Source organism: Nanorana parkeri, unplaced genomic scaffold, assembly GCF_000935625.1.
Source record: "Nanorana parkeri isolate BGI_ZX_2015 unplaced genomic scaffold, ASM93562v1 scaffold1432, whole genome shotgun sequence".
Lineage (NCBI taxonomy): Eukaryota > Metazoa > Chordata > Amphibia > Anura > Dicroglossidae > Nanorana > Nanorana parkeri.
In genome coordinates, this window is record NW_017307700.1 from 540,012 (window position 1) to 552,905 (window position 12,894).

The following is a 12,894-nucleotide window of genomic DNA, read 5'->3' on the forward strand; positions in this document are numbered from 1 at the left end:
CATGGGGAAAGCAAAAGGAATGTCAAAGGACCTGCGGGAAAAGGTAGTTGAACTGTATAGAATAGGAAAGAGATATAAAAAGATATCCAAGGAATTGAGAATGCCAATCAGCAGTGTTCAAACTCTAATCAAGAAGTGGAATATGAGGGGTTCTGTTGAAACCAAACCACGGTCAGCTAAACTGTCAGCCACAACTGCCAGGAAAATTGTTCGGGATGCAAAGAAAAGTCCACAAATAACTTCAGGTGAAATACAGCACACTCTGCCAACATGTGGTGTGGATGTTGCAAGATGCACAATAAGGAGGCACTTGAAGAAAGATGGGCTGCATGGTCGAGTCGCCATAAGAAAGTATAAAAAGTTGACTTTAAAGGTTAGGTTTTGGCATTGGCTATCTTTTTCCAGCCTCTGTTAGCCTTGAATTCTTTGGTTTGTATTAGGGATGTCCCGATACCACTTTTTCAGGACCAAGTACAAGTACTTCCCCTTATGTACTTGCAGATACCAATTACCGATACTTTTTCTTAAAGGGACAGGTGACTTTAAATGATCCATAGTACAAATGCATGTTATGTACTATGGATCATGATTTAACCTATCAATGTTTGCAGGGGAGAATTGTAAATCTATTGCTGGAGTGTAGTGGAGGTGTGTGCTGTATATATGTATTACATATACATTACACACATCCAGTACACTATAGCAATAGGTTTACAGGCAGCCTCTCTCCCAGCTTCCCTCACTTAGTTTCACTCCGATTCCCAGTTGCCTCACGCGGTGCCTCTAGTAGGCGCTGGGCAGGATCGCCGCATCGCGTCTCGGTGCTCAGCTTGTGGGAGGCACTCGCAATTCTGCCCTGCTAACATGAATAGGTTAAATCATGATCCATAGTACATATACACCAGACACATCCAGTACACTTCAGCAATAGTTACAATTATCCCCTGCTAACATGAATCGGTTAAATGATCCATAGTACATAATATGTAGTTGTACTATGGATCATTGAACCTATTAATATTAGCAGAGGATAATTGTAAAGGTGCCCATCCCCCTGCCGATTATCGTACGATAATCACGGGAAATCCCACAATCGTACGATAATCGGCAGGTGTATGGAAGGCGTGCAACCGTTTCTACTGTGCAGTCGCACGTCTTTTGTCTTACGAGCATGTTTAAAAAACCAGCCGAAAATCGTGAGATTTTCGGCAGGTTTGTGGCCTGCTCGTAAGACAAATGCCACACGGGCCACTGACCGTAATCTGTGCAGCAGCGCGTTCCTTTCCACAGAGTCAATGAGAGCCAGCAGCGGCGGTGGAGCAGGCTGGACCCGGCAGTGGAGGAGGAGGAGGCGGGGCCCGTGGTCGGCAGCAGTGGAAGAAGCGGGACCCAGTGGCGAAGGAGGCGGGCCCATCAGGGACCGTGGACAAAGAGGAGGCGGACAGGTAAGGAGTGCGACCAGCCCACCTGAGGGTGACCCTGCAGAGCCCACCATATAGATTCTATGGTGAGCTCTGCAGGGTCACCCTCAGGTGGGATCTCGAGTGGGCTCTGCAAGGAGTATAACTAGAAATCACGGGGCCCCATACAAAATTTTGCTATGGGGCCCTGTCATTTCTAGTTACGCCCCTGATCCCCTGCTAACATGATTAGGTTAAATCATGATCCATAGTACAACAACATGTTATGTATGTACTATAGATCATGATTTACCATAATACTCTATATGAAATACATGTACACTTACACTACACATTATAAATACAATACTGGCAAAGTGGCAAAAATGACATCACTTGCCATCTCAACACAGGCTCTTACTTACTGGTTCCCTTTGAATGGAGGTGCCGAATGAGTTTTTTTTCCTCGAGAGGACGACGTTGGCGGCGCTGAGCGGAGGAGCGTTGCGTCACGGATGTGGGCGGAGCTACAGGTGGAGACCTCTGGGCAGTCACCGGCCAACTAGAATAGACCCCACCTGGTACTCCGCCCACAGCAGTGATGCAACGCTCCTCCAGGCTGCCCAGAGGACCCCAGCCACCACGAAAAACACCATAAAAAAAAAAAAAAAACAGCGCAAAGCTTCGGCTAGGCATCGGAGCATTTTGACAAGTACAAGTACTTGTCAAAATGCCCTGTATCGGGCCCAATTTCCGATGCCCGGTATCGGGACATCACTATTTTGTACCTTCACTCAAGGCATTTTACATGTTTCTCCTCCAGCCAAGTCTCCTTTGCCTTTTTTGGAGTTAAAGTTGGTGCTCTCTGTTTTATAGCATTCTCCTTTTGAAAGTATTTGTTATATCCATCTATAAAATTTGTCACTAAAGGTTGCTCACAGTTTTGAAATGGCTGCTTTATGTTGTAAACCTCCCTTTTTTTTTTTAACGTAAAGATGAGGTAGTTCTTCGTACTAGACATTAATTTCTTCCTAAGGTAGTATCTGATTTCCTTGGCACCAAACTGAACCTGCACAGTCTCCGTTTAGATGAGCCTACTGCATTGCACGCACTTTTCCCAAGCATACACAAAACCAGGTAGCTCACTGTACACAACCACCATTTTCCGGACTTGGTCCGCATCATAGGTTATCTAGGCTACTTAAGCGGGTGCGCGAACCCCTCCCACCAATACAGGCTAATACATTAGCCTTCCCACTTGTGATAGGCGTCCGCCCACCTGTAATGACTATACAACACACCACTCCGCATACACCTCCCTTTTTTTTTTTTAACGTAAAGATGAGGTAGTTCTTCGTACTAGACATTAATTTCTTCCTAAGGTAGTATCTGATTTCCATCTAAATGAGGATATTCTACCCTTGCATTGTCCTCGTCCAACACATCCTAAAGAAATTGCACTTATCTGTCTGGACATAGTTAAGGAGGTGCGAGTTTGTCTGCTACTGAATCTTTCCGTAAGTCAGATTCTTTTTGTGATTTACTGGGGACCCACGGAAATGAGAAGCTACCATTTTTTGTTGGCTTATACAAGTTATTGTTCAGGCTTATGTTCCTACAGGACAATCTCCACCTTTTCTGCTTACAGCTCATTCTTTTCGTGTGGTTAGCACGTCGTGAGCTTTTAAAAATAAAGTGCCTGTTTCTCAAGTCTGTAAGGTGGCTACCTGGTCGTCGGTACAAACTTTTACTTGTTTAGTTAAAGTTGCATCTGCGGATGTTTCCTTTGGTCACAAAGTTTTACAGGTGGCTGCTTAGTTTGTGTAAGCCAGGTTTTTTTTTGTTCAATATTTTCATGTTTGTGCCCCTCAGACACTGCTTTGAGACGCCCCATCGGTACAGAGTTGAAGATCTCTGCTGTGTCCTTCAATGAATAAAAGAGAAAATTGAATTTTTGTGTACTTATCGTAAAATCCTTTTCTCTGCATTCATTGAAGAACACAGCACCCTCTTTGGGTCTTTTTGTGCCTTGGTTCTACTGCTTTGTGGCTGAGCTGCCTTGATTGGGGGTGTGACCGACCCCAGAGCCAAGCAACTTTTTTGTGTCTAGCGTCCTACTTCTGCAGGAGGCGGTATAACCCATCAGTTCAGAGATCAAGATCTCTGCTGTGTCCTTCAATTAATGCAGAGAAAAAGATTTCACGGTGAGTACAAACAAAAATCCTATTTTTTAAATGTAATAAACATATTAGTGTTGTTTGTGATTGTGAATTGACTATTTTTATAAGAAAAATATCATGTGATAAAATACAGCACATAGTTGAAAGTGCATGTTGGTGAACTGACCCTAATTAGACACCAAATAAAGGCGCTTGTGGTGGCTCATTTTGAACCATAAAAATATTTTAAAATGTCAGACATTAATCTGTTTACAGGGTAAACGGAAATGGCGATGGCTCCTCCGATGTGGGGCAATGTTTGGGTACATAATTATCTTGACAGAACATGAGTAAAAACATTGACTTTAGGTAAGCTGTTTTACACTGCTGCAGCAATTCCCAGAACTTTTTTTTTCTTCGGTAACATTTGAGGCGGTGGCACTGATTAGCTGACACATTGCTAGAATACTCCCCCGTCAGACTGTGGAACTCAAAGTTGAGTTTTTATTTAACTGGTGCAGAAGTTGCAACAATTTGTTTGCAGTGCAGAATTAATGTATTGCAATTTATATATGTATTTTGTTTCAAACAGGTATATACTTTTTTTTTTGCCTATTCTTTTAATAAGAATGTTTCTCAGGGCCCGTTCACACTGGGTCAGTGCATCTGCACAACGCACCCACCGTGCGCTAACAAAGCGGGACATGTGTTGCATTGACATGCATTTGATTGCAATGCATGGCATTTTGGTACTGCACATTGCGGTTTGATTGCAATGCATGGTATTTTGGTACTGCACATTGCGATTTGATTACAATGCAGGCAGGTGGTGCCATTGCATTTGCAAATTAATTGCAATACAATGCTCCTCCCACACTGTTAACGCATGGTAGGTGTATTGTGTGGTACCGTGCGTTAATTGCACAGATCCACATGATTAACACATGGACCCAGTATGTATGGGCCCTTAATCATACATTACAGGACACAAGACAGTAATCTGGAACTTAGGGTTATGCTGCTGCATTTAGGAGATTGGACACTGTATGGACAGCCTCAGGTTTTTTTTTTCTCTCTCTCTCTAGTGTCCTAGGAGAGAGTATGTCTTCTCTTGCCTGAGAGAAGCTACCCACTTTTTCGTTTTATCAAGTTCAGTTTTCTTCTAGCAAGTTTCTTCATTAGCTGGAGACCCTCTGGGGCTGTATCAAGACCTCACCATGAGAATGAATCGAGGCTGGCCTGTAATGTGTTTCCAGCACTAGATTCTGCTTGAGGTGCTCACCTATGCATGTGGTACAACATGATGAGGCAGCTGCAAATTACTGTACAGGTCTAGGGCTGTGGTGTACCCAACTCATTGGGGACCTTGTTCTTGAAGATTCCTTAGGGAGTATGTCTACTGTGAGGGCAAAGATCCTGAGGGAGGATGGGTCCCCAACCCGTACTTGTCCGCGGCCTGTCAGCAACCGGGCCGCAGCCTCCAGTCCTCGGCCAGGGGTGGATTAACATAGGAGCGCGTGGTGTTCCCACTCCAAGCCCGCCTCTGCAAATATGCCTCAGTATGACCGATGGCAATCCGGGCCGGCTATAATCGCGCATATTAGAAGGCTGCGTGATTAGAGAGCTGCACCCGTAGCTACCTCTGAGACTCTCCGGGTCCCCTGGTGGGAGCCCGCACTGCGCACTGGCCACCTGGGAGCCCGCACTGACAATCTGCCACATCATCCCCTTACGTGGAAACATTTTCGTACACGAAACCGGTGCCAAAAATGTTGGGGACCGCTGTTCTAGTGGGTTAATTCTGTCCTGCTGGCCATGACTGTGTGTGTGTCGCTCTCCAGTGGTGGGAACAGAGGGCTGCTTCTATTTAATTTTAGCGACCTTCCTGGGACCCCAAGCCTTGGCACCAAACTGAACCTGCACAGTCTCCGTTTAGATGAGCCTACTGCATTGCACGCACTTTTCCCAAGCATACACAAAACCAGGTAGCTCACTGTACACAACCACCATTTTCCGGACTTGGTCCGCATCATAGGTTATCTAGGCTACTTTCTTCTTCAGTAGCAGTTTGCTCAGAATCTGTCTACCAGCCCATGAAAACCTTGAGTTTTGGGTAGATCTTCATTCTCCAGAAGTTAGCACTGGAACTATCTCCTCTCATAGAGTACCTGGACTTGATCTTTGTTACTGCCTAGTCCAAGGTGTTCCTCATTTGGGAGAAGCTTACAGATCTGTGCTCCTAGGTTTGGACGCAGCGATCCAGAAGATAGCCTACCCTCCACTTGGGCATGATATTTCTGGGCCTAATGGTGGCCCGTTTTGCAGCTGTGCCATATGCTCTGGTTCACAACAGACTGCTGCAACTCCATTCAGTTGTGCATCAAAGATCTACCATTACCTGGAAGGTGCATTTCACTTGGTGTATGAGGACAGGAAGTTCCATCCCCGGAAGTACTCCATGGGAACAACTCCTATCCTTTTTCCAATCTGGTTTTGATGAATGTTTGGCGTTGAGTACCATCAAAGGTCAAGTCTGCGCCTTGGCAGCTCTTTTCCGAAGACCGCAAACCACATTACTTGTTGAAGGCCTTCTTACAGGAGGTTGCTTATATTAACCCTCCTGTTTGTTCCTCTGTGACTGTGAGATCGTAACCTGGTTCTGTTGGCTCTCCAGAAACCCCCCTTTGAGACCATTAGGGATATTCCTCTGACGACTCTTAACTCGTAAGGTTGCCTTTCTTATTGACATCACTTCAGTGAAATGTGTCTCGGAGTTAGCAGTCTTAACTTTAAAAAAAAAAACCTCCCCCCAAAAAAAGCCCTTATTCTACTCAAAGATGAGGTTGTTTTGAGGCTCAGGGCCTCCTATCTACCCAAGGTGGTTTCTTCGTTCCACCTTAACCAGGATATGTTTCTTCCATGTCTGTCCCACTCCAGGACATCCTATGGAAACATTTCTCCAATGTTTGGCTATACTAAGTGCTGTTCGATACTACCTTGGCCACGGCCACCTTTTTTCGACAGTCTGATCCCTCTATCATTCCGAAGTAGTCTCCGTGAAGGACAGTCTACCATTCATTGCACTATCGCTAAGTTGTCAAATCCACCTATCACTCAGTCTTTAGGACCTCAAAAGGCATGGTTCCTCCTTTCCCTTTATAAACCTATTTGTGATAGTCGTCCGCCCACCTGTAATGACTATACAACACACCACTCTGCATACACACTGATAGACTTAAAATGTAATAAATACTGACCTGGGGTGTGCCATTGTCTGTGTGGACAGTAATGCCAATAAGGGGGCATACTCTGAAGTATTAATGAAGATATGAACCTAAAGGGAAGGGTGGGAGGGTTCTGCCGAACACCGTACGTGCCTGTTGCCGTGGGCCTGCCCTCTTTTAAGGGCTGCGGGTGCGCGAACCCCTCCCACAAATACAGGCTAATACATTAGCCTTCCCACTTGTGATAGGCGTCCGCCCACCTGTAATGACTATACAACACACCACTCCGCATACACACTGATACACTTAAAATGTAATAAATACTAACCTGGGGTGTGCCATGGTCCGTGTGGACAGTAATGCCAATAAGGGGGCAAACACAAACAGTTAAGAGTAATATAATCCTGTATTCGTTACTACATTTAAGTTGCCAGTTTTGAAAAAGCCGCAGCCATTTCCGTGTGAGGATTGGGTATATACCTGCTGAAACAGGACAAAGTCCACCTACCTAGATGTTTAATTACGTGGGCCGGGGCACCATGCCCGTAGGCAGCTGAGGCAGCCCCAATACGAAATGAGTGCCCTGAATACAACTTAGGATCGACCCCTAATTGTCCGAGAAGCAAGTGAACATGACTAATAAACTGCTTTGCTGTGAGTGGTGTATTCGGACAAGGTAACAACGGACTATCTGATGTTGACCAGGCGAGTCCAGACATGAGACTATCCAATACTGCCACCGGGCACCAGACGTTGCCAGAAGGGAACAACTTAATTTCTGTAGGGGCACCGACCTGGTTTACCTTGCAACGTTCCAGCGACAATAAATAATGCTTAGGGAAACGTTGCAAATGTTTCTTGAGTAAGGGGAGGGTTTTAGAGCCGGTGCAGGTGAACTCACCTGGTCTAAGAAACCCATAAAAAGCCAGGTATATGGCTGCTTTTAACACTACACTCTGCATGACTCCAAAGGGCGATCTGTCTAGCATCTCTGACATGCCCCGAAACATATGACTAGATTTGGGCAGTCTAGTGTGACGTAAAGGACAACTGGACTTCTGTATCCCTTTCAGGATGGCCCTGACAGGATGGGCCCGAAAAAAAGGACGGCATACTGGGGTATGCTAAACCCAGGAAATGTTGGATACCGGCTAGGTATAGCCGAATGGTATTGTGGGATAGTTTCAAGTTGGTATGACAGTAAGATATGAAGGCCAAAAGGTACGAGATGTCACAGGGATAAGAGGTACCGTGTTTGGCCCGGAAGGAATTAAACGTCGTCCAGGCTACTTTGTATGCCTTGCCTGTATTGCTGGACAGAGACTTGTTGATAAGCGTGGCCGCGTTACGCTGATGAATCTCTAGTCCAGAACTAAGTAGCGAAAAGCAGGCACAGGTGTGGACACAACATCCGCATCTGGTCTCTGTTGGAAAAACACCTGCAATTTCAACCGAGACAAAGCATCAGCAGCCAGGTTATGCACACCGGGAATAAAATAACAGATGATATTAAAATTATGCCGTAGCGAAAGCCAAGTTAACCTGCGGAGAAATGACATGATGACCAGGGATTTGGATCTACCCTTATTGATGATCTCTGCCGTGGCTAAATTGTCTGTGTGGAATGTGACTGTTTGGCCAGACCATGATGGGCAGTCCATGCTTTAGCTGCCGCTACAATGGGATAGATCTCGAACAACGAGGAAGTCTGAAAGAATGCTGGAATGCCTCTCACTTCCGTCGGCCAGCGGCTAGCGAACCAATGATGGCCAAAAATGGCTGCAAAGCCTGAAGATGCCGCTGCATCCGTAACTACATGCGGCGACGTATGTGAAGCTTGCGGAACAAACAGGGAGATTCCGTTCCAGTGCTGCAAAAACTCATCCCACATGACCAAGTCCGCCCTTCCTGCCTCGTCGATGTGAATCAATGACTCCTGCTCAGGAGCCGTAGGGACACGACAAGGGAATGCAAGGTGTCCCTGATCCTGGTCAGCTTGTCCGGCGGCAGACTAGCTTGCATGGCCCCTGTATCTAAAATAACTCCCAAAAAGGTTATGACTCTGAGGGGACCTTCTACCTTGTGGGGAGCGACTGGCACGTTGAGAACCTCAAATGTTTCCAACAGCCTGGCAAGATCCTGTGGCACCCTGTCGGGAGACTCGATGAGTAGTGAGTCGTCTAGATAATGTTAAACTTTTTGACAATGAACCCGCTGTTCAAGCACCCAATGTAGAGCTCGAGCAAACACGTCAAATAGCCATGGGCTACTCTTGGAGCCAAAAGTCAACTTGGTGGCGAAATAATACATATAGGCAAAAGCTTGAAAGCATTGGAAATGTCTGCCTTGGATAACATTAGTCCCTGCCTGCCTCCAAAATATACTGTACCGCCTGATCCACTGAGGAGTATATGAGAGAAAATTCTTTGGACGGTATCAGCGCATTCAAGCTGGGAGTGTGGACCGAATGAGGGGCTGACAAGTCATATATCAAACGGTGTTTATTAGAGAATGTACCACATACCAATCCTATAGGATTGATTCTCCACATGGAGAATGGGGGCTCAGCGAAAGGGCCTATGATGAAACCCTTGCCCAACTCCACCTGTAACAGAGAGCCAACCATGTCTGGGTCGGCCAAAGCTGATCTCAAATTCCTACACTCGTGAGATGCCTGAGGTAAGTAAATCAAACCCGTGTGAAAGCCTGCAGTGAAACCCTCCGTCAGAAACGTTAACAGGGAAGGGTCAGGATGATCCTGCAAAAAAACAGTCAAAGCCTCTAAGTTCACCCGGCCTAGTCAAGATGTTTGTATGTTTCTCACCCTGCAAGTAACCTTAGGATGTGCCCTGAAGCACAAGGAGCAGATATGCAGCAACCGGCAATGCGGATAATTACACGACTTATAATTGTTGCATATCTGCGCCTTGCCCAGGCACTGTATGGGCCTACCCAACTTATCGAACTGCGTGGGCACTGTACCGGCCTGGCTAGGTAGCAAACCTGCTGGTTTGTGCAAGTTGGTCGCCTCCGCCACCCCTGGAGTAGGGCACCCTAGATCAACAAATATATGAATGTATGCGTCCAGCTCCTCCCTGTGATTGGGTGTCACTGAGCATACCACATCTTGGAAAACCCCCGAATGCTAGCACGAACTCGGGTATGGTCAGTTTCGGGTTCAACCTGGGGTCTCTGGCTTTAAGGATAACAGACACCTCTCCACAAGCAAATGCCTTATGGTCAGTCACGTCATGGGCCGCTATCAGGAGTGATGCCAGGTTCACATCCTTCCCCTCCAATATGTCCCTCCCTAAATTCGCCGGAACAAAGTGGGCCGGAGTAGGGACACTTGCCACCATACCTGCATCAGAAGACATCAGTACAGTAGAAGTCCCTGGGACAACCGTGGGGGTGCCGGTCCCGACCTGTACTGCTGCAGAAGGAACCGCAGGTTCCTGTCCTGTGTTGTAGGTCATGCAATGATGTAGTGATGTCATGTAGTGAAGCATGAATGTTGGTCAAAAACGTAACTACTGTCTGTAACGACACCTGACCTGAGCCGCCGCTGGGGGAAACAGTAATTTAAATAGTTCCGCCTTCCTGGCGGAGGCCGCAAAAGGAATGCCTCTCTTCAGCAACTCAATGATGAGTTTGGGAATAGTCCATGCCCTGATCGACTGGGCACTCCCCAGCTCGGACCCTCTGGATGGCGTAGCCGGTATAAATGCCAAATCCTCACTCTCTGATACGTGGGACATGACTAGCGATATGCACTGAAAAACAATATGACGAGAAAAAAGAAAAAGGGGAGAGAAGAAACGAAAGTAAGAGAGAGAGATTAAAACAGTGCCTATAACCAACCGACAGAGGATAAACAACCTATGGACACCGTTGTGCCTGCAGCATAACATAAATCAACAAAGCTAAGCAACTGAACCCACCAGTCCTGTATTGGGTACAAGGGTGCTCCGGCGAGCAAATCAATGGGGACAGAGTCCTGGCTGACAATGGTTCGTCCAATGACCCCCCTAATGTCAGTATGTGTCAATGCGTATGACGTATGAGTGAGGCTGAGGAACTAACGTGACATTACTATTGACCTCATCACCTCCGAAAATACCAGGACCTGTGATTTGTGTGCAGTACGTATGTTTGCAGCAATGCATCGAAAAGTGTGCAAAATGACATGTTTGTACATATGCCTTGCAACACTCATGAGCCGGGTACCTGCACCATGTGACTAGCGCTTCTGGCTGTACCTGAGTGAACCCCTCCTGAGCCAGACAGCCTGAATAGTGCTGGCCGTATGCATGCCTTAATGTGCTGTCAGGAGCCGAGTATGACTGCTCCTGAGGTACACCCTATACCATGCGGCACCAGAATTCGTGGTACCAATGAACATGCAAAGTGAAGATGGAACGCATGCCCAGCTGCCTGTGCCTGCAACCAGCGCCACTATGTCTTGACTGCTGCCCACCACCCCCATGACACCATCCTCCCCACGACCTATATGTCTGCTGTGACACCCCCGACATCTGCGTGTGTGCCCCTGAACGTACCGGTCGTGTAATGGCGCCTGCCCCCCCCCCACCCCTCCTCAGTACACTTCCATCTGTTGAGCTCCCAGGGTCCCAGCCAGTATGATTCCCAGGAGGCAGCTATTGTATGGGTACAAGACAGACTCATGCTTTTTGAAGGGAATACCTTCTTATGTGGGGATGCGTTACCATGCTTGATGCCTATGTGGAAAGTCTATGTGGCATACAGAAGGGGGTCTCTCTCTATACACCCTCTGTCAGCCTCCGCAAATATGCTCAATGGTAATGTGACAGAGGACTGCCCACTGACGTCCCACCTAACGAACCCTCCCCCCTATTGAAATGTCGATGACCCAGCCTGGGCGTACGTGCCCCCCTACTCCCTGGCCCGACCATGGCCCAAATCAGCAGTTATCTGCTGCCTCCCAACTGCCTGTATGCTCTCGTTGGCCGAAGACTCCCGCATGCTGGTGTCTGCGTCCCTGGACAAAAAAAGAGCATGCTGAAGTTGCGGCAAGAAAACGGGGCGCCTCGTCGGCCCAGAGGAACAAACGGCCCAGCCATACCAGCGGTAGCTTACACTGCGACCCGGAAGTGACGAAACCGGAAGTGACGTATCGCCGCTGACTGCAGGATAATGATGCCGGAAGTGTTCTGCCGAACACCGTACGTGCCTGTTGCCGTGGGCCTGCCCTCTTTTAAGGGCTCTGGGTGCGCGAACCCCTCCCACAAATACAGGCTAATACATTAGCCTTCCCACTTATCCACATCAGTTGGCACTTTTTGGGCTTTTCAGCATCAGGTTTCTTAAGTTTGCAAGGCTGCCACCTGGTCTTCGGTTCACACATCAGTTTTTAGCAGATGGATGTTGAGGCCTCTGCGGCTGATGGTTTTGGTTGTAAAGCTCTTCTAGGCAGCTCTGTTGAGCCTCCTCTCTTCACTAGTTGTCTTTTTTTTTTCGGTGGGCCTGTTAGCCGTTTTACTCAGGATGCACCGATACTAGTATCGATATCGGTGCCAATACCTAATATTTGTATTAACCCAAATGCTCTAGATGCCTATCCCGATAACAGAACTTCCGGTATCAGGAAGCACGATGGTGAGTCGTTAGACTCACCAGGGAGCATGGAGCTGGCTTCCTGGGAAATCAGGAAGCCGGGCAGCGTGTAATGACTCACTACCCCGCTTCCTGATTGGTCGAGAAGCTGGCCAATCAGGAAGCCAGGCAGTGTGTTATTACCTCCCCCCGGGTTTCTGATTGGCCAGGAAGCCGGCTCCATGCTTCCTCGTCACCTGGTGGCGAGCAAGCATGGAGACTGCTTCCCGCCTAATCGGGAAGCTAGGTGGTGAGTCATTACACGCCTCCCGGCTAATCATGAATAGGTGAGTACCGGTAAAAAAATATCGGTGCTAGATACTGAAAAAACTGAGGCTTGCTAGTAGTGTTATTTCTGGGCTGTCATTACAGTTTTTTGTTTTGCCAGTGTCCAATGTCCTGAAGGCAGCAGCATAACTCTATGTTCCTGAATACTGTCCTGTAGTGTAGTCCAAGAAAAGGATTTTACAGGTAAGA

General features: G+C 47.4%; 1 protein-coding gene across 1 annotated transcript in view; it reads left to right on the plus strand.

Moving 5' to 3' along the window:
* GTPBP1 (GTP binding protein 1) overlaps positions 1-12,894 on the plus strand; it is a gene marked incomplete at its 5' end in the record, with an annotated part of 168,436 nt that overhangs the window by 48,513 nt on the left and 107,029 nt on the right. The window lies entirely within an intron of this gene.